This window comes from Callithrix jacchus, chromosome 15 (assembly GCF_049354715.1).
Source record: "Callithrix jacchus isolate 240 chromosome 15, calJac240_pri, whole genome shotgun sequence".
Taxonomy (NCBI): domain Eukaryota; kingdom Metazoa; phylum Chordata; class Mammalia; order Primates; family Cebidae; genus Callithrix; species Callithrix jacchus.
In genome coordinates, this window is record NC_133516.1 from 66041757 (window position 1) to 66064179 (window position 22423).

Consider the following 22423-nt stretch of genomic DNA (forward strand, 5'->3'; position numbering starts at 1 on the left):
TGATGTCACGAAGGGCATGGCCATGTGAAGGGTAGATTAACCAAATAGAAGCAGAGTTCTATCAGACAGGCAGAGGGGAGTATACGGAATTAATGAAAGCACTGCTATACCTAGGTGCTCTATACTCTTGACATTACTCCCTTTCCCTACAACCAAAACACACATCCCTGACCTTTACTACTTTTAGATCTTTAGCACCTACCCCATCTGAATGGCAGTCTCTTTTTAATAAGCCTGTTATCCGGCCTGTTCAGGCAGAGGAAATTCTCTTGTTAAAGGGTCTCACTTGGAGAATATTACCCCTTCTGTGGAGCTCACTGGGCACTCCTTCCTTGGTCAGGACCCCTTCTTCTCCTGTGTCCCACATCACTGTCACACTTGCCATTGTCAGTCTTCTCGTTTAGTCAGTTATATGTTTTTCATCTTCCCAAAACAAAACTGTGAGCTTCCATGGGATAGCCAATACACCCAGTTCTTGTCTTGGTTCCCAGCATCTGGCTCTCTAGCTAGCACATAGTAGGTGCTCTGTATTTGTTCAGTTGAAACCATCAGTTTTTTTGCATCAAGTGAGAGCCAAGTACCCACGTAGCACACCCAAGTCCGGCTACTCAAAGCAATGCCTTTGCTTCTAGTTTAAAACAGTTTAAGGAAACATGATATGTGTGCCTAGCTAGGTGGGAGGCTGTATGCTCCATTTGTCTGCTGGTTTCAAGCATGAGTGCAAAGAATCTGCATCCTTGACATGTTGCTGAGCAGCACCATGGGTCACATGGGCCACAGTGAGCATCCCCTGCAGCGTTTCCCCCAGTGTCCTGCTGGAAAAGGGCCAGGATAACCCCACAGAAAATGGCCCAGAAGCATACAGAGCATGCACGAAACGGGCCCATTCCTTAGCACTGACTTCATCTTTAAAATTAAGTTCAAACTAGTTCCTGCTCACTCCTACTTGGTAAGAGCTGTCCTGACAGTCTTCAGGATGACCAGATCCTTTGCTATATAAGTCCTTTCTCTCGCACAGCCAGATGCATGTGAAGACAGCATTCTTGCCTCCCTGTCCCTGCTTCTGCACTAAAGCCTGTAACTCCTCCATGGTTCTCCACATGACAGCAGGATCCTCTCAGTCTCCTGGCTGACCTCACTCATTCAAAAACATTCTAGTTTGTCAACATTCTACAAATATAAGAGGTAAAGAAAGCCAGAGCCTAACAGTAATTAGAGCCATAAAAGCAGACTTTATTCAGGAACTATTGCAATAGAAATGAGGCCTCAGGACTCTTAGAACTCTTGAACCTTAGAACTGGACATCACTCCAAAAACAGCAAGGACAAGTGAGGATTTACAGTCAAGGAGCAGGTTGCGGGGGGGCAGTCAGTGGATGGAAACATCAGGGTAGGGTTGGATTCTGCTAAACCTGCTAGACATCTCACTGAAGGTAGACCAGGGTGATCAGATACTGAGGGCAAGGGATAAAGAATTTGATCAGATACCAAGTATGAGGAATTCTCAGTAAACTGACTTGTAAGATTTTTAAAATTTTGTTTTTAATTGACAAATAATTGTATATATTTATAGGGTACAACATAAAGTTTTTCTATTTATTTGTTTGTTTGTTTGAGATAGGGTCTCGATCTGTCACCCAGACCGCTGTGCAGTGGCACAATCTTGGCTCACTGCAGCCTTGACCTCTTAGGCCCCAGTGATCCTCCCACCTCAGCCCCTCAAGTAGCTGGGACCACAGGCATGTGCCACCACAACCCAGTAATTTTTTTTCCTTTGGAGAGATGGGGTCTCCCTATGTGGGTCAGGCTTGATGTTTTGACATATGTTTACACTGCAGAATGATTCCATCAAGCTAATTAACATATCCATCACCTCACATACTTGATATTTTTCAGGTAATGAAATTATTTAAAATCTACTTGTTTAGCATTTTTTTTTTTTTTGAGACAGTCTCACTCTATCACCCATGCTGTAGAGCAGTGGCGTGATCATAGCTCACTCTTATCTCAGCCTCCTGAGTAGCTAGGACTATAGATATGAGCCACCACACCTGGCTAACTTTTTTTTTGGTAGAGATGGGGGTCTTGCTATATAGCCCAGGCTGGTTTCAAACTCCTGGCTTCAAGCAATCCTCCTGCCTTGGCCTTCTTTTAGCAATCTTGAAATACACAGTACATTATTATTAATTATAGTCACCACTCTGCATAAAAGATTAGTAAAACTTATTTCTCTTATCTTACTGAAACTGCGCACCTGTTGACCAATATCTCCCCATTCCTCATCCATCCACTCTTCCATCCTCCAGTGACCAACATTCTACTCTCTACTTTAAGGAGTTCAACTTTTTTAGGTTCCACATGTAAACAGGGCCTTGCAGTATTTGTGTGTCTGTGACTGGCTTATTTCACTTAGCATAGTGTCTTCCAGGTTCATCCATGCTTTTGAAAACAAGAGGATTGATTTTCTTCTCTCTTAAGGCTGAATAGTATATTCCATTGTGCATATACACATGCTTTCTTTAACCATTCAAGACAATACAGAGACAAACACAAAAGCACAAATGCCTTCTCTCCACTCCTGTAAATAAGGCCCACCAGAAGCAGTTTGCTTCCACTGACAAGGTCAGAAATGCATCTTCATTATCCTACAGCAGGGATACAGCAACTCTCCAGCCCTACGTCATTAGTTAGCTTGAAGGACTCTCATTTGCCTTTCCTTTCCACAGGTACCACGCTGATCCATTACCAATGACATTATGCTAGTGAGCAAGAAGTAGCAACTACTCCAGAATTATTAGTAAAACATTTGTGTCAGAGGGTGGAAAACAAATCTGATTAAAATTTGGAGGCCTCTACCTCAGTGAAATTTCTAGTGTCCAGTGGTATGGGGCATGTCAAGATAGCCCTTCTAAGGTGAAGGGTGTGTTTTTGCATCTGGCCATTTCTACAATCAAAATAAAGGGCTCATAATACCCAGGAGGCTTCTTTGGATTTTGGAGGCAACATAGCCTTCATTTGGGTGTGTCTCTCTCCTTTACTGAGTAACCCCCAAAGCTGCTAGTTTTGAGTGAAGCCCAGAATAAGATAAGGCTCAGCAATAGGTCCAGGCTGCTGTGCAAGCTGCTCTGCCCCTTGGGCCACATGACCCAGCAGATCCAGTGGTGCTTAAAGTGTCAGTGGCAGATAGGGATGCTGCTTGGAGGCTTTGGCAGGTCTCTATAAATGAATCACAGTGGAGACTGCTAGGATTTCATAGCAAGGGCCTGCCATCATTTGCAGGTAACTTCCTCTTCTGAGAAACGGCTCTTGGCCTGCTATTGGGCTTCAGTAGAGACTGAACGCTTGACCATGGGCTATCACTTTACCAACTTGAGCTGTCATGATCTGGGTGTTATCTGACCTACGAAGCCATAAAGTTGGGTGGACATAGCAAGACTCCTTCATCAAATGGAAGTAGTGTATCTGTGATCAGGCCTGAGCAGGTTCTGAAGGCACTAGTAAGTTACATAAAAAAAAGTGGGCCAAATGCCCATCGTTCCTATTCCTGCCATGTTGCCTTCTCTCTCCCAGCCCAGTTCCCTAGATCAGCTGACAGAGGAATCGAAGACTCTGGCCTGGTTTACAGACGGCTCTGCATGATACGCAGGCACCACCCGAAAGTGAACACTGCAGCACTGTAGCCCCTTTCTGGGACATCCCTGAAGGACTGTGGTGAAGGGAAATCTTCCCAGTGGGCAGAACTTCAGCCATTATACCTGGTTATGCACTTAGCTTGGCAGGACCAATGGCCAGACATGTGATAATATACTGATTCATGGGTTGCGGCCAATGGTTTATCTGGATGATCAGGGACTTGAAAAGAACATGATGAGAAAATTGGTCACCAGGAAATCTGGAGAAGAGGTATGTGGATAAACCATTCTGAATGTGCAAAAGATGAAGATGTTTGTGTCCTATGTGAATGCTCACCCAAGGGTGACATCAGCAGAGGTGAATTTTAATAATCAAGTGAATAGGGTGACCCATTCTATAGATACTAGTCAGCCTTTTTTTTTTTTTTTTTTTAAGACAAGATCTCACTCTGTCACCCAGGCTAGAGGGCAATGGCATGATCTTGGCTCACCGAAACCTACACCTCTTGGATTCAAGCAATTCTCTTGCCTCAGCCTCCTGAGTAGCTGGGATTATAGGCACACCCCACCATGCCCAGCTAATTTTTTTGTATTTTTTGGTAAAGATGAAGTTTCACCATGTTAGCCAGGCTGGTCTCGAACTCTGGACCTCAAGTGATCCTGTTGCCTCGGCCTCCCACCGTGCTAGGATTACAGGTGTGAGCCACCATGCCCAGCCTAGTCAGGCTCTTTTTTTCAGATGACTCTGTCCCTGCCCAATGAGCTCATTTAAAAAATGGCAGGGATGAAGGTTATGCATGGGCCCCGCAACACAGACTTCCACTCCCCAAGGCCTATCTGGCTATGGACACCACTGAGTGCCCAATCTGCCAGGAGCAAAAACCAACACTGAATTCCAGTATGGCACAATTCCCTGGGGGTGATCAGCCAGCTACTTAGTGGCAGGCTGATTACATTGGACCACTTCTATCACAGAAGGGGCAGCATTTTGTTCTTAGTGAAACAGACATTTACTCTGGGTATGGGTTTGCCTTTCTTGCACACAATACTTCTGCCAAAACTACCATTCATGGAATTACAGAATGCTTATCCAGTGTCATGATATTCCACACAGCATTGTTTCTGACCATGGAACTCACTTCACAGCAAAAACAAGTACAGCACTGGGCCTGTGTTCATGGAATTCACTGAAGTTACCATGTTTTCCATCATCCTAAAGCAGATGGCATATGTAAAACAGTGTGACGGCCTTTTGAAGACTAATTTACAGTGTCAGCTAGGTAGCAATACCTTATAGGGTGGGGATAAGGTTCTCCAGAAGGCTGTATAGCTCTGAGTCAGCATCCAACATGTGGTGCTCTTTCTCTCATAGCTAGGATTCAAGAATCCAGAAATCAAGAGGTGGAAATGGGGGTAGCCCCACTCACTATTACCCTTAGCAATCCACCAGCAAAAGTTCTACTTCCTGTACCTATGACCTTATATTCTATTCACCTAGAAGTTGTAGTTTCAGTGGGAGAATCACTGTTGTGATTCCATTGAACTGGAAGTAAAGACTGACACCTGGCCACTTTGGGCTCTTCATGCCTGTGAATGAACAGGTGAGGTGGAAGTTACAGTGATAATTGAGATGACTGTTCCAGACTATCAAAGACAAATTGGACTACTACTTTACAATGGAGGTAAAGAAGACTCTCTGGAATACAGGAGATCCCTTAGGGCATGTTTTAGTATTACCATGACCTGTGATTAAGGTCAAGAAATAACTACAACAACCCAATCCAGGCAGGGCTACTAATGACCTAGATTCTTCAGGAATGAAGATTTGGGTCATTCCCCTAGGTAAATAAATACGAGCAAAGAGAATAGACTGAGTAGTAGAAGAAAGTAGTTATATATACCTGCTATGGCCATGTGACCAGTTACAGAAACAAGAATTGTAATTGTCATGAGTACTTCCTAATTTTGTTATGAATATGTTTGTGTGCATTATGTTTTTTATATTAATTAATTATATATATAAAGCAAATAGCTTTGTTTTCTTTCCTCTCTTAGAGTCGGCATTGCTCTACTACACTCCAGCCTGGGTGACAGCCAGGCTGTGTCTCAAAAAATAAAAAAATTTAAGAAATAAACACTTCCCTTAGCATGTAACATAAGAAATGTCGACTTGATATCATGGTATTTAAGTATTGTTAATTTTACATCATTGTATTTTTTAGTTAGATGATATCAAGGAGAAGGATATCCAAGATTTTACCTTCTTTCTAGGAAAGGGGTTGGTGAATTTTTTATTGAATGCAGGAGAGTTGCATCACGTTAGGTGGAATTATGAGCTTGTTCTTATATTTATTCTAGGGATTAAGTATGGTTTAAGTGATGCTTATGGGTGCCAAGTTGACCAAGGAGGGACTCATGTAGGTTCATTTTATGTGTCAGCTCTACTCACTAGATACGTGGTTACACATTATTTCTAGGTGTATCTGTCAAGGTGTCTCTGGAAGAGATTAACATTTGACTTACTGAACTGAGTAAAACAGATTGCTCTCCCCAGTGTGGGTGGACACCATCCAATCTGTTCAGAGCTCAAATACAACAAAAAGGTGGAGGAGAGTTGAATCCTGTCTCTACCCAGTGGTGTGAGCTGTGACATTGATCTTTTCCTGCCTGTGGGCCTGGGACTTAACACCATCAGCTCCCCTGGTTCTCAGGCTTTCAGGCTCAGCCTGGAATTTACAACACCAGCTTTCCTGAGTCTCCAGTTTGCAAATGGCAGAAAACGAAGACTTCTCAGCCCCCAAAATCATGCAAGCCAATTCCTTATAATGAAACTCAATAACTATCTATCTGTTTTCAGTGACCACATTTTAGTCTTCATTTTGTGAGAGAAGTGTTTATTTCTTAAATTTTTTTATTTTTTGAGACACAGCCTGGCTGTCACCCAGGCTGGAGTGTAGTAGAGCAATGCCGACTCACTGCAACCTCCACCTCCCAGGTTTAAGTGGTTCTCCTGGCTCAGCCTCCCGAGTAGCTGAGACTACAGGCACACACCACCATGCCCAGTTAATTTTTGCATTTTTAGTAGAGATAGGGTTTCACCATATTGGCAAGGCAGATCATGAACTCCTGACCTCAAGTTATCTGTCCAGCTTGGCCTCCCAAAGTGCTGAGATTACAGGCATGAATCACGGTGCCCAGCCTGAAATATTTAGAAGAATGGCCATGTCTAGAGTTACACCATAGTGCCCCCAACCCCACCCCTGGGCAGTAGGGGGTGCTGAAAGGAGAGGCTAGCAAAATACACAAACAATTTGCTTGGTGGTTGTGATTTTATGGTCTGTGTGTTTAATAATCATATAAAAATGCCTGTGTGTATGTGTGTGTGCATGTATATGTGCATGTATGTGTATGTGCGTGTGTGTGTAGTTGTTTCATTTGTTCCATGTTGATTAATGAGAGCTCACACAGCACAGCCCACTTGTGCCACCCTCTTACTGGTAGCACATGCCCCCAGGACTGGTCAGGGCAAGGTCTAGGGAAGTTCTGTGCTAACCCAAATATTCAAAGTGAGTGTGAAAACAGAGCACATACATTCACAAAGCAATCCCAGAAGTCACAGAGGCCCAAGGTTAAGAAAGCCCCGATATGGCCACAGGAATTCTCAGGAAGGCAGATCCAGCTTTCCAAATGATCTCAGCCAAGGGCAAGCCACTAAGAGGTGCACACTAAGTGCAGATGATGCTCCCATATCCCTCTCTCTGGACAGGGAAATATGCCAAATGTGTAACTATGGTGGGCAGAATGATGACCCCCAAAGGGGCCACACCCTAATCCCCAGAACCTATGACTTCATTAGGTTACATGGCAAAGAAGAATTAAGGCTGCAGATGTAACAGAAAGGTTATCCTAGATTATCTGGGTAGCTGCATTTTAATCACAAGGTTCTTCAAGTAGAAGAGAGAGGCAGAAGAGGAGGTCAGAGTGAGGTGATATGAGGACTCAGCCGGTTGTTGCTGGCTGCGCAGATGAAGGAAGGGCAATAGCTTAGGGATGTGAGCAGCCTCTCGTAGCTAGAAAAAGGAAACCAGATTCTCCCCTAGAGCCTCCAGAGGGAATGCTGCCCTGCCCATGCCTGGTCTGTCCCACAGACCCTGGCCGACCAACAGATGAAATGGGTACTCAGATGCAGGTATGCAGTGAAAGAGTAGCTAAGGGACTGCCCAGCTCTAGTGGCCAACGTGCAGCAGGCACCAAAAGCTCGAGCTGCTTGCTTTTATTCAGTGCAGGCATAATGCGGAAAGCCTGGAGCAAACACAACCTGTAGGTAATTAACATTTATTGTTCCCTTTCAGGGAACAGTCACTTGCACGGATGGCCAAAGGTCAATTCCTGGTTAACATAAGTAAACAAGCCTGTTTAAGATAATTCCCCTACACTTCTTTGTACTACTCCTTGCTCTATGCCTCAGGGTTATAGAACAGCTGCCTTCAGCTATTCCCTTCCAGAGCTTTGCAGAGCCTTCTGACCTTTCAGAAGGCCTGCCGTTTTCCTACATTTTCTCCCACCACTCTGACCAATCTCCTACATCCCCATACCTTGACTTTAGCACAATGAGACTCATGTTGGACTCGTAACCCATGGAGATCTAAGTAATAAATGTATGCTCCTTTAAGCCACTGAGCTTGTGGTAATTTGTTAGAGCAGTTACAGAAAATTAAGACAATAATGCCACTGTACTTAATTACCTTCTGCCAAAATGGCACTAAGTGTTCTCAGCACATTCCAGGCAGCCTAGGCTAAGCTAAGACATTTAGGGAGTTAGGTGTATTAGATACAGTTTCAATTTACAATGGGTTTATTGGGTTACAGCCCCATCTTAAGTCAAGGAGCATTTGTAATAAGAACACAAAGACTGGGGGCGGATCCAAGACCGACGAATAGGAATAGCTCGGGAATGCAGTTCCCAGCTTGTTGTACTTGAGCGAGTCAAGGAATGTGCCACACTCTGAGACTGAAATATGAGGTGGCTAATGCCTAAAACTCTCTCGGCCCCTAAGAAAAAGTTAGGTGATCTTTTATACCCTAGTTTTAAAAGGGAGGGGGAAACTAGCTAAAAAAAATTTTTTCACAAAAGCACAGTAAGCAAAAAAGTTAAAAGATAAACAAGTACATAAGAAATAAAACAATGCTGGGTATGAGGGGTAAAGCTGTCATGAAAGACATACAACTTATAGATAATGGGGGCTCTGGGCACTCGACAGCACCTGCATTCCGAGGCTCTGCTGGTACCATTTAACTTGACCTCTTATCAACAAATGCATTCCTGGAGATGCCCACTGTCAGCCTGCCCCAGCTACATACTATAGTTACACACTTAAAGGTGGGAAAATAACTAAAATGAAGAAGCTAAGATGGAGTCTGTCTGGCTCAAGAGGCTAACATAAAGCATAAACAGCTTTTAGTCTGAGAAAGGGAGAGTTAGTTTTAGCTGAAAAAAAGCAGGTTATCACAGAAAAACGCAGAGGGTGAGTGAACACCGTATTTCCAAACAAGTTATTACTGCCCACAGACCAGGAGATTCCTGGGCTGAAAAGCACTGTGAGTTTCCAGCAGGGCTGTTTCAACCAGCACAGTGGGTCTCCACACAAAAACTCACACAAATCTGGGCAACTGTTTCAACTGACACCTGGAATGCCTGGGAGACAGAGGCACCCATTCAACTAAAAAAAAGGGGGCTGAAACAGGGAGCCAGGTGATCTGACTTGCCAGGTTCCACCCCAACAAAGACCAGCAATCTGAAACACTCTAGAGTTTCGCAGTAAGCACAGCTGGATCCAGGATGGTCCAGTTCTGATGGGGGTAGGGCATCTGCCATTACAGAGGCAGTCTGCCATTACCGAGGCAGATTGCCATTACTAAGGCAGTTCTAACTATACCTCTATATACAAAACTGCAGAGAAGTTCACACAGCAGCTGGGCAGAGCCCATGGCAGCTCAGCAACGCCTCTGTTGGCAGATTGTGACTAGGCTACCTCCTTGCTGGGCAGGGCAGCTCTGAAAAGCAGCAGCAGCACATCAGGAACTTATAAATAAAGCCCCAACTTCCCAGGACAGAGCACCTAGGAAAAAAGGCAGTTATGAGTCCCACTGCAGCAGACTTAAACATACTGGCCCAGCAGCTCTGAACAAAACAACAGAGCTCACAGCTGAGCATGTGAGCTCCAATGAGGGACAGACTGTCTCCTCAAGCAGCTCCCTGACCCCCATATATCCAGAGTCACCTCATAAAGGAGAGCTCAGGCTAACATCTGATGGGTATCCTTCTGGGACAAAGATAACAGAAGAAGAAACTGGCAGCAACCCTTACGGCTCTGCAGCCACCACAGGTGATCCCCAGGCAAACAGGGTCTGGAGTGGACCTCCAGCAGTCCTATAGCAGAGGGACCTGACTGTTAGAAGAAAAATTAAAAAACAGAAAGAAGTAACTTCATCATCAGCAAAAAGGACATCCACTCAGAGACCCCATCTGAAAGTCACCAACCACAAAGACCACAAGTAGATAAATCCACAAAGATGGGAAGAAACCAGCAAAAAAAAAAAAAAAAAAATGAAAACACCCCAAACCAGAACGTCTCTCCTCCTCCTCCAAGGGATCACTACTCATCACCAGCAAAGCAACAAAGCTGGATGGAGAATAAATCTGATGAATTCACAGAAATAGGCTTCAGAAGGTGGGTAATAACAAACTTATCTGAGCTAAAAGTACATGTTCTAACCCAATGCAGAGAAATTAAGAATCTTGAAAAAAAGTTTGATGAAATGCTAATGAGAGTAAACAGCTTAGAGAAGAATATACATGACTCAAAGGAACTGAAAAACACAACAGGAGAACTTTGCAAATCATACACAAGTTTTAATAGCCAAAATCGACCAAGCAGAAGAAAGGATATCAGAGATTGAAGATCAACTCAATGAAATAAAATGAGAAGGCAAGATTAGAGAAAAAAGAGTGAGAAGAAATAAACAAAGCCTCCAAGAAATATGGGATTATGTGAAAAGACCTAACCTACCTTTGATAGGTGTACCTGAATGTGACAGAGAGAATGAATTCAAGCTGGAAAACACTCTTCAGGATATTATCCAGGAGAACTTCCTCAACCTAGCAAGGCAGGCCAATATTTAAGTCCAGGAAATACATAGAATACCACAGAGATATTCTTCAAGAAGACTAACCCCAAGGCACATAATCGTCAGATTCACCAGGGTTGAAATGAAGGAAAAAATGCTAAGGGCAGCTAAAGAGGAAGTCCATTTTATGACACCAACATCATCCTGATGCCAAAACCCGGCAGAGACTCAACAACAAAAAAAAACTTCAGGCCAATATCCATGACGAACACAGATGCAAAAATCTTCAATAAAATAATGGCAAACTGATTGCAACACAACATCCAAAAGCTTATCCATCACGATCAAGTAGGCTTCATCCCAGGGATGCAATGCTAGTTCAACATACACAAGTCTGTAAATGTAATCCATCACATAAACAAAACCAAAGACAAAAACCACATCGTTATCTCAACAGATGCAGAGAAGGCCTTCAACAAAATTCAATAGCCCTTTATGCTAAAAACTCTCAATAGACTAGGTATTGATAGTATGTATCTCAAAATAATAAAAGCTATTGATGACAAAACCACAGTCAATACGGAATGGGCAAAAACTGGAAGCATTCCCTTTGAAATCTGGCACTAGACAAGGATCCCCTCTCTCACCACTCCTATTCAATATAGTATTGGATGTTCTAGCCAGAGTAATCAGGCAAGAAAAACAAATCAAGGGTATTCGATAAGGAAAGGAGGAAGTCAAATTGTCTCTATTTGCAGATGACAAGACTGTACATTTAGAAGATCCGATTGTCTCAGCCCAAAATCTCCTGAAACTGATAAGCAACTTCAGCAAACTCTCAGGATACAAAATCAATGTGCAGAAATCACAAGCATGCCTACACACCAATAACAGAATTAAAGAAAGACAAATCAAGAATGAACTGCCATTCACAATTGCTACAAAAAGAACAAAATATCTAGAATTACAACTAACAAAAAATGTAAAGGAACTCTTCAAAAAGAACTACAAACCACTGATTAAGGAAATAAGAGAGGACACAAACAGATGGAGAAACATTCCATGCTCATGGTTAGGAAGAATCAATATTGTGAAAATGGCCATAGTGTCCAAAGTAATTTATAGATTCAATGCTATCCCCATGAAGTTATGTAGGACCCTCTTCACAGAACTAGAAAAAACCACCTTAAACTTCATATGGAACTAAAAGAGGCTGCATAGTCAAGTCAATTCTAAGCAAAAAGAACAAAGCTGGAGTCATCATACTACCTGACCTAAAACTATATTACAAGGCTACAGTAATCAAAACAGCATGGTACTGGTACCAAAACAGAGATATAGACCAATGGAAAAGAACAGAGGCCTCAGAAGCAATGCCATACATCTACAACCATTTGATGTTTGACAAAGCTGACAAAAACAAGCAATGGGGAAAGGATTCCCTGTTTAATAAATGGTGTTGGGAAAACTGGCTAGCCATGTGCAGAAAGCAGAAACTAAACCCCTTTCTGACACCTTACACTAAAATTAACTCCAGATGGATTAAAGACTTAAACATAAGGCATAACACCATAAAAACCCTAGAAGAAAACCTAGGCAAAACCATTCAGGACATAGGCATAGGCAAGGACTTCATGACTAAAACACCAAAACCACTGGCAAAAACAGTCAAAATAGACAAATGGGATCTAATTAAACTCCAGAGCTTCTGTACAGCAAAGGAAACAATCATTAGAACAAACCGGCAACCAAAAGAATGGGAAAAAATTTTTCAAATCTACCCATCTGACAAAGGGCTAATATCCAGAATCTAAAAAGAACTAAAATAAATTTACAAAAAAAAAACCCAACCCATTCAAAAGCAGGTGAAGGACATGAACAGACACTTTTCAAAAGAAGACATTTAGGAGGCCAACAAACATATGAAAAAATGCTCATCATCACTGGTCATTAGAGAAATGCAAATCAAACCACATTGAGATATCATCTCACGCCAGTTAGAATGGCAATCATTAAAAAATCTGGATATAACAGATGCTAGAGAGGATGTGGAGAAATAGGAACACTTTTACACTGTTGGTGAGAGTATAAATTATTCAACTATTGTGGAAGAGAGTGTGGCGATTCCTCAAGAAACTAAAAATGGAAATTCCATTTGACCCAGCAATCCCATTACTGAGTATATATCCAAACGATTATAAATTTTTCTATCATAAAGACACATGCACACATATGTTCATTGCAGCACTGTTTACAATAGCAAAGACCTGGAACCAACCCAAATGCCCATCGATGATAGACTAAACAGGGAAAATATGGCACATATACACCATGGAATATTATGCAGCCATAAAAAACTATGAGTTTGTGTCCTTTGTAGGGATATGGATGAACCTGAAAACCATCATTCTCAGCAAACTGACACAAGGACAGAAACACAAACACCACATGTTCTCACTGATAAGCAGGTGTTGAACAATGAGAACACATGGACACAGGGAGAGGAGCATCACACACTGGGGTCTGTTGGGGGTACTAGGGGAGGAACAGCAGGGGGTAGGGAGTTGGGGAGGGAGGTAACAGGGAAAGAAATGCCAGATATTGGTGACAGGGGAATGGAGGCAGCAAACCACATTGCCATGTATGTACCTATGCAACAATCTTGCATGTTTTGCACATGTACCCCAGAACCTAAAGTGTAATACAATATATTTTAAATAAGAAGAAAAAAAAAGAACACAAAGAAACATATTCCATAAAGTATAATAAAGAAGGTTTACACTAAAGGCAAAGCTCCATTTGGATGTTAATCCAAGCACAGAAACTGAATTGGTGGTGATCTGATAAGGCAGTTGGTCTTTTTCTTTTTTTTTATTGCATTTTAGGTTTTGGAGTACATGTGAAAAACATGCAAGATAGTTGCATAGGTACACATGTGGCAGTGTGATTTGCTGCCTTCCTCCCCTTCACCTATATCTGGCATTTCTCCCCATGCTCTCTCTCCCCAACTAGCCAACCCCACTGTCCCTCCCCTATTCCCCCCAACATACCCCAGTGTGTTGTGCTCCCCTCCCTGTGTCCATGTGCTCTCATTGTTCAACACCCGCCTCTGAGTGAGAACAGGCAGTATTGCATTTTCTGTTCTTGTGTCAGTTTGCTGAGAATGATGTTCTCCAGGTTCATCCATGTCCCTATAAAGGACACAAACTCATCGTTTTTGATTGCTGCATAATATTCCAAGGCGCATATGTGCCAAATTTTCCAATCCACTCTATCATCAATGGACATTTGGGTTGATTCCAGGTCTTTGCTATTGTAAACAGTGCTGCAATGAACATTCGTGTGCATGTGTCCTTATAGTAGAATGATTGATAATCCTTTGGATATATACCCAGTAATGGGATTGCTGGGTCAAATGGAATTTCTATTTCTAGTTCCTTGAGAAATTGCCACACTGTCTTCCACAATGGTTGAACTAATTTACACTCCCACCAGCAGTGTAAAAGCGTTCCTATTTCATCACATCCTCTACCATCTGTTGCCTCCAGATTTTTTAATGATCGCCATTCTAATTGGCGTGAGATGGTATCTCAATGTAGTTTTGATTTGCATTTCTCTAATGACCAGTGATGATGAGCATTTTTTCATGTTTGTTGGCCTCATGTATGTCTTCTTTTGTAAAGTGTCTGTTCATATCCTTTGCCCATTTTTGAATGGGCTTGTTTGTTTTCTTGTAAATATGTTTTAGTTCTTTAAATTCTGGATATCAGTCCTTTGTCAGATGGGTAAACTGCAAAGATTTTTTCCCATTCTGTTGGTTGCCGATTCACTCTAGTGACTGTTTCTTTTTCCGTGCAGAAGCTGTGGAGTTTGATTAGGTCCCATTTGTCTATTTTGGCTTTTGTTGCCAATGCTTTTGGTGTTTTGTTCATGAAGTCCTTGCCTACTCCCATGTCCTGAATGGTTTTGCATAGATTTTCTTCTAGGGTTTTTATGGTGGTAGGTCTTATGTTTAAGTCTTTAATCCATCGGGAGTTAATTTTAGTGTAAGGTGTCAGGAAGGGGTCCAGTTTCTGCTTTCTGCACATGGCTAGCCAGTTTTCCCAACATCATTTATTAAACAGGGAATCCTTTCCCCATTGCTTGTTTTTGTCAGGTTTATCAAAGATCACATTGTTGTAGATATGCTGTGTTGCCTTCGATGCCTCTGTTCTGTTCCATTGGTCTGTATCTCTGCTTTGGTACCAGTACCATGCTGTTTAGATTACTGTAGCCCTGTAGTATAGTTTGAAGTCTGGTAGTGTGATGCCTTCTGCTGTGTTCTTTTTACTTAGAATTGACTTGGCTATGTGGGCTCTCTTTTGGTTCCATATGAAGTTTAAAGTACTTTTTTTCAGTTCTGTGAAGGTCATTGGTAGCTTGATGGGGATAGCGTTGAATCTGTAAATTACTTTGGGCAGTATGGCCATTTTCACGACATTGATTCTTCCTAACCATGAACATGGAATGTTTCTCCATCCGTTTGTGTCTTCTCTTATTTCCTTGAGCAGTGGTTTGTGCTTCTCCTTGAAGAGGTCCTTTACGTTCCTTGTTAGTTGTATTCCTAGGTATTTTATTTTCTTTGTAGCAATTGTGAATGACAGTTCGTTCTTGATTTGGCTCTCTTGAAGTCCATTATTGGTGTATAGGAATGCTTGTGATTTTTGCACGTTGATTTTGTATCCTGATACTTTGCTGAAGTTGCTTATCAGTTTCTGGAGATTTTGGGCTGAGATGATGGGGTCTCCTAGATATAGTATCATGTCGTCTGCAAATACAGTTTGACTTCCTCCTTTCCTATTTGAATACCCTTTATTTCTTTTTCTTGCCTGATTGCTCTGGCTAGAACTTCCAGTACTATATTGAATAGGAGTGGTGAGAGAGGGCATCCTTGTCTAGTGCCAGATTTCAAAGGGAATGCTTCCAGTTTTTGCCCATTCAGTATGATATTGGCTGTTGGCTTGTCGTAAATAGCTTTTATTATTTTGAGATACGTTCCATCAATACCGAGTTTATTGAGAGTTTTTAGCATAATAAGGGCTGTTGAATTTTGTCAAAGGCCTTCTCTGCGTCAATTGAGATAATCATGTGGTTTTTGTTTTTGGTTCTGCTTATGTGGTGAATTACATTTATAGACTTGCATATGTTGAACCAGCCTTGCATCCCCGGGATGAATCCTACTTGATCATGGTGGATAAGCTTTTTGATGTGCTGTTGCAATCGGCTTGCCAGTATTTTATTGAAGATTTTTGTGTCTATGTTCATCATGGATATTGGCCTGAAGTTTTCTTTTCTTGTTGAGTCTCTGCCAGGTTTTGGTATCAGAATGATGTTGGTCTCATAAAATAATTTGGGAAAGATTCCCTCTTTTTGGATTATTTGGAATAGTTTCAGGAAGTATGGTAACAGTTCCTCTTCGTGTGTCTGGTAGAATTCGGCTGTGAACCCATCTGGACCTGGGCTTTTTTAGTGTGGTAGGCTCTTAATTGCTGCCTCAACTTCAGATCTTGTTATTGGTCTTTTCATGGCTTCAACTTCTTCCTGGTTCAGGCTTGGGAGGATGCAAGTGTCCAGGAATTTATCCATTTCTTCCAGGTTTACTAGTTTATGGGCATAGAGTTGTTTGTAATATTCTCTGATGATGGTTTGAATTTCTGTGGGATCTGTGATTTCCCCTTTATCATTTTTTATTGCATCTATTTCGTTATTCTTTTTTTTTTTTAAATTAATCTGGCTAGTGGTCTCTCTATTTTGTTGATCTTTTTGAAAAACCAGCTCCTAGATTTATTGAATTTTTTAAGGGCTTTTCATGTCTCTATCTCCTGCAGTTCTGCTCTGATCTTAGTTATTTCTTGTCTTCTGCTCGGTTTTGAGTTTTTTTGATCTTGCTCCTCTAGCTCTTTCAATTTTGACGATAGGGTGTCAATTTTGGATCTCTCCACTCTTCTCATGTGGGCACTTATTGCTATATACTTTCCTCTAGAGACTGCTTTAAATGTGTCCCAGAGATTCTGGTATGTTGTATCTTCGTTTTCTTTGGTTTCAAAGAACTTCTTTATTTCTGCCTGCATTTCATTGTTTATCCAATCAACATTCAAGAGCCAGTTATTCAGTTTCTCATGAAGTTGTGCGGTTCTGAGTTAGTTTCTGAATTCTGAGTTCCAAATTGATTGCACTGTGGTCTGAGAGACTGTTAGTTATAATTTCCGTTCTTTTGCATTTGCTGAGGAGTGATTTACTTCCAATTATGTGGTCAATTTTAGAGTAGGTGTAATGTGGTGCTGAGAAGAATGTATATTCTGTGGATTTGGGGTGGAGAGTTCTGTAAATGTCTATCAGGTTTGCTTGTTCCAGGTCTGAGTTCAGGTCCTGGATATCCTTGTTAATTTTCTGTCTGGTTGATCTGTCTAATATTGACGATGGAGTGTTAAAGTCTCCCACTATTATTGTGTGGGAATCTAAGTCTCTTTGTAAGTCATTAAGAACTTGCCTTATGTATCTGGGTGCTCCTGAATTGGGTGCATTTATATTTAGCTCTTCTTGTTGTATCAATCCTTTTATTATTATGTAATGTCCTTCTTTGTCTCTTTTGATATTTGTTGCTTTAAAGTCTATTTTATCAGAGACGAGAGTTGCAGCTCCTGCTTTTTTTTGCTCTCCATTTACTTGGTAAATCTTCCTCCATCCTTTTATTTTGAGCCTTTGTGTATCCTTGCACGTGAGATGGGTTTCCTGGATACAGCACACTGATGGGTTTTGGCTTTTTATCCAATTTGCCAGTCTGTGTCCTTTGATTGGTGCATTTAGCCCATTTACATTTAGGGTTAATATTGTTGTGTGTAAATTTGATACTGCCATTTTGATGCTAGCTGGCTGTTTTGCTCATTAGTTGATGCAGATTCCTCATTTTGTTGATGCTCTTTACCATTTGGTATGTTTTTGGAGTGGCTGGTACTGGTTGTTCCTTTCTATGTGTAGTGCCTCTTTCAGGAGCTCTTTTAAAGTAGGCCTGGGGGTGACAAAATCTCTGAGCACTTGCTTCCTCACAAAGGATTTTATTTTTCCTTCACTTACGAAGCTAAGTTTGGCTGGATATCAAATTCTGGGTTGAAAGTTCTTTTCTTTAAGGATGTTGAATATTGGGTCCCACTCTCTTTTGGCTTGTAGGGTTTCTGCCGAGAGGTCTGCTTTGAGTCTGATGGGCTTCCCTTTGTGGGTAAGCTGACCTTTCTCTCTCGCTGCCCTTAGCATTTTCTCTTTCATTTCAACCCTAGTGAATCTGACAATTATGTGCCTTGGGGTTGCTCTTCTTGAAGAATATCTCTGTGGTGTTCACTGTATTTCCTGGAATTGAGTATTGGCCTTCCTTTCTAGGTTGGGGAAGTTTTCCTGTATAATATCCTTAAGAGTATTTTCCAGTGTGGATTCATTCTCTTTGTCACATTCAGGTACATGTATCAAACGTAGATTAGGTCTCTTCGTATAGTCCCACATTTCTTGGAGACTTTGTTCATTCCTTTTTGCGCTTTTTTCTCTAATCTTGCCTTCTCGTTTTATTTCATTGAGTTGATCTTCAACCTGTGATATCCTTTCTTCTGCTTGGTCAGTTTGGCTGTTGAAACTTGTGTATGCTTCGTGAAGTTCTTGTGTTGTGTTTTTCAGCTCCATCAATTCACTCATATTCCTAAGTTGTCCATTCTTGTTACCATTTCCTGAAATTATTTTTCAAGGTTCTTAGTTTCTTTGCATTGAGTTAGAACATGTTCTTTTAGCTCACAGAAGTTTCTCATTACCCACCTTCCGAATTCTGATTCTGTCATTTCATCACACTCATTCTCCATCCAGCTTTGTTCCTTGCTGGTGAGAAGTTGTGATCTCTTGTAGGAGGAGAGGTGTTCTGATTTCGGGTGTTTTCCTCTTTTTCTTTTTTTTTTGAGACGGAGTTTTGCTCGTTACCCAGGCTGGAGTGCAATGGCGTGATCTCGGCTCACCTCAGCCTCTGCCTCTTGGGAACAGGCAATTCTCCTGCCTCAGCCTCCTGAGTAGCTGGGATCACAGACCATGCCCAGCTAATTTTTTGTATTTTTCAATAGAGACGGGTTTTCACGTTGACCAGGATGGTCTCAATCTCTTGACCTCATGATCCATCCGCCTCGGCCTCCCAAAGTGCTGGGATTACAGGCGTAAGCCACTGCACCCGGCCCTATTTTCCTCCTTTTTTGTGCTGGTTTCTTCCCATCTTTGTGGATTTACCCACCTGTTGTCTGTGTGGTTGCTGATTTTCAGATTGGGTCTCTGAGTGGATGTCCAGATTGTTGATGATGAAGTTATTTCTGTTTCTTAGTTTTCCTTCTAACAGTCTGGTCCCTCTGCTGTAGGACTGCTGAGGTCCACTCCAGGCCTTGCTTGCATGGGGATCACCTGCAGTTGCTGCAGAACAGTAAGTGTTGCTACCAGTTTCTTCTGCTATCTTTGTCCCAGAATGATGCCCGCCAAATGTCAGTCTGATCAGTCTTTTGTGAGGTGACTCTTTGGATATACAGGGGTCAGGGAGCTGCTTGAGGAGACAGTCTGTTCTTTATAGGAGCTCAAGTGTTGAGCTGTGAGCTCCGTTGTTCTTTCAGAGCTGCTAGGCAGGTACCTTTAAGTCTGCTGCAGCAGAACTCATAAACCACCTTTTTTTCCCCAAGTGCTCTGTCCCAGGGAGCTAGGACTTTATTTACGAATGTCTGTTGTGCTTTTTTTTTTCTTTCAGGGCTGCCCTGCCCAGCAAGGAGGCAGCCTAGTCACTGTCTGCCTGCAGAAGCTTTGCTGAGCTCCATCCTGCTGCCATTAAGCTTCCCTGTAGTCCTGTTTATATGGGTGTGGTTAGAACTGCCTCGGCAATGGTGGCCCGCCTCTGTAATGGCAGACTCTGTTATGGCGGGTTGCGTCAGCAACGGCAAGCTGCCTCAGCAATGGTGGACTACCTCCATAGGGGTGGAGTGCCTCGGTAATGGCAGACACTCCTCCCCCAAAGAGCTGCACTGTCCTGGGTTCAGCTGTGCTTGCTGTGAAACTCTCAACCCCAAGTGTTTCCAACTGCTGGGTGTTTTTTTTTTTTGGGGGGGAGGGGGGTGGGACCCACTGAGCCTGATCACCTGGCTCCCTGCCTCAGAGCCTTTCTTTTTTTTTTTTTTTAAGTTGAACAGTTGACTCTCTCCTAGGTGTTCCAGTTGCCTGCTAAAAGGGCACGGGATCTGTGTGATTTCCCATGAGGCGACCCACTGCACCAGCTGAAACAACGGCACTGCCTGGGAATCTCCTGGCCAGCTTAAAAGGGCAACCAGACCAGTGTATTTTGTACGGAGAGCCACCGCGCCGGCTAAAACAGCCACACTGGCCAAAACAGCCGCGCTCGCAACCCATAGGGCTCCTCTGCCTAGGAATCTCCTGGTCTGTGGGCAATAAAGATCCATCTGGAAATGCGGCATACACTCACCCTCTGCGCTTTCACTGGGAGCTGCAATCCTGAGCTGCTCCTAAAAGGGCCATCTTGGATCCTCCCGGCAGTTGGTCTTATCTCCCCCAGAGTGGCCTTTCTGCAAACCTCATCTCTCCAAGGTGGCCACACAGCCTCTGCCTAAACATTGCTACCACTAGGATGTGGCCACTTCACCAGGAGTTCACATGGCTTCATTAGAAAGATTTCCCATACTAAACTGATTCTGTACCCCTATGGCTTCCATCCACTGGCTCTAGTTAATAGTTCTTGCAGTGCTTAGAATATTTTCTTCACTATGTAGCTATCAAGACAAGTGCCATGTATATATCCTTTCTAAAGTTCCCTCTCCCCTTCCAAGCCTAACACCTATGGGTCTTTCATTTATTTTCTACATGCTAGGTAGGATTCTTTTCATCTACATTCCCATTTAAACTGTGGCACTCACAACCACATACACAATTCCAAATAAACAGGGTGATGGAGGCAAAGTTCAATAGTTCCAACACTAGAGGTAAGAGCTAGACCACTCCCGCCCTCTTCAATGATAGACTAGAGTGTCTCAAAGGACTCCTCTAGCACTGATGTTTCAAGATTCTAAAAGATAGGTGCCTAAGAATAAATTCATTAATGTAATAAATATTTACTGCTTTTATACTAATTTTATTATACCCTGCCTTGGCATTTATAGACAACACAGATAAAGGGTTTTACGGTCCAGTCTGGGTTCTGCAGGGTATCCTCTGCAGTTTGCCAGACCTCTAGAGGCTCAAGAAGCAGGCATTCCAGAAGCGATGACCACCTTCAGTGACAGCATGAGCTGCCCACAGGCTTCCAGGCACCTTAACAACTATTCTCTTCTGAAGAGCCTTCCAAGTTGTGGATCTTGGAGCTCTCTGTCCCTTTGTTTTTATTACGCAGATAAACAGTCATACCTGTTTTTGTTACCTCAAATCTTAAGCCTCTGATTCCAAAGGACAGAACCTATGTAATAATCATTCAAAAAGGGAAGATTAAAAGCAGTACTTAAATCCAAGGCATTAAAGTGGCACACACTATCAAAATCTTTGGCCCACTAAGTTCACTTTTAAGAATTTATCCTACAGATTCACACTCACAGAAAGACACACACACACACACACACACACACACTGTGCATATATATATATATATATAAACATATGTATGTTTATTTTAGCAATATTTATAATAGAAAAATATTGGAAATGTAAACATATCTCAGTAGGAAACTATTTCAAACAATATACAGCCATATGGACCAATCCTATTTGGCCTTAAAAAACAAAAAGGAAACAACAAAATAATATATAAAAAGATAAAATGCTACAAGAGAAAAGCAAAATATAAAACGAAGTATATAATATGCTACCATTTCTGTTAAAAAATGCATATTTTCTTGAATGTGCATAAAACATTTCTAGAAAGATTCACTAAGGATTGGTAGAAACTGGTTGCCTCCAAGAACTCAATGGCTGGAAAGTTGTGGAGGCAGGAAGACTTTTTGCTGTATATTCTTTTGTGCCTTATGAATAACAAACCATGATAATGTATTGCTTAAAAATAAATATTTTATTATGTAAATAAATTAAGTAAAGGTATTATGATGATATTATTGCTGTTGCTATAAAAGAGCCAAAATACAATTGAACACCTAATAATCTGGTGATAACTATTAAATACTCATCTGGACTTTTCTCCAGATAGGCCCATTTTATAGATTTTAAAACGTAAATGGAAAGATTAGAGGATTCATTCAAGATCCCACGGTGAGCCTGTTTTGGTTTAACTGTTTACCTGTACTTTGGTAACCAGCCCTTCACAAAACCAGATGGAATTCAGTTTGACTCTGACTTTTGTGTCTCAATTGTGTGGCCTTGGGAGAATCCCTTTTCCTTCCTGAACCAAGTGTCCTCATCTATATAATAATAACACTAAACTAAGTAGGCTTTCAGGTGGATTTTATGACATCTTGAACTTCAGGTCAAGAAAGCGAAAACAATATCTCAGTCTTCTTGGGTTTTTTCCTCTCTTGGTAACAATTTTCCCAGTCCTTCACACAACCCCTCATCTTTTCCCTGATGAGAATGAATCAACATGCTCACAAAAGCAGAGCTTTGTATCCA

The 22423-nt window shown here is 42.0% G+C and overlaps 1 long non-coding RNA gene across 2 annotated transcripts; it reads left to right on the forward strand.

The window, feature by feature from the left end:
- Window positions 1–18623: 18623 nt before the first annotated feature.
- On the forward strand, window positions 18624–21425 carry LOC128929801 (uncharacterized). Of its 2 annotated transcripts, none has more exons than XR_008476927.2 (3): window positions 18624–18658; window positions 19177–19238; window positions 20005–21425. It is a non-coding gene; the product is annotated as an uncharacterized LOC128929801 (long non-coding RNA). The 2 variants fall into 2 exon arrangements; XR_008476928.2 differs by having other exon boundaries at window positions 18629–18981.
- The last annotated feature ends 998 nt before the right edge of the window (window positions 21426–22423 follow it).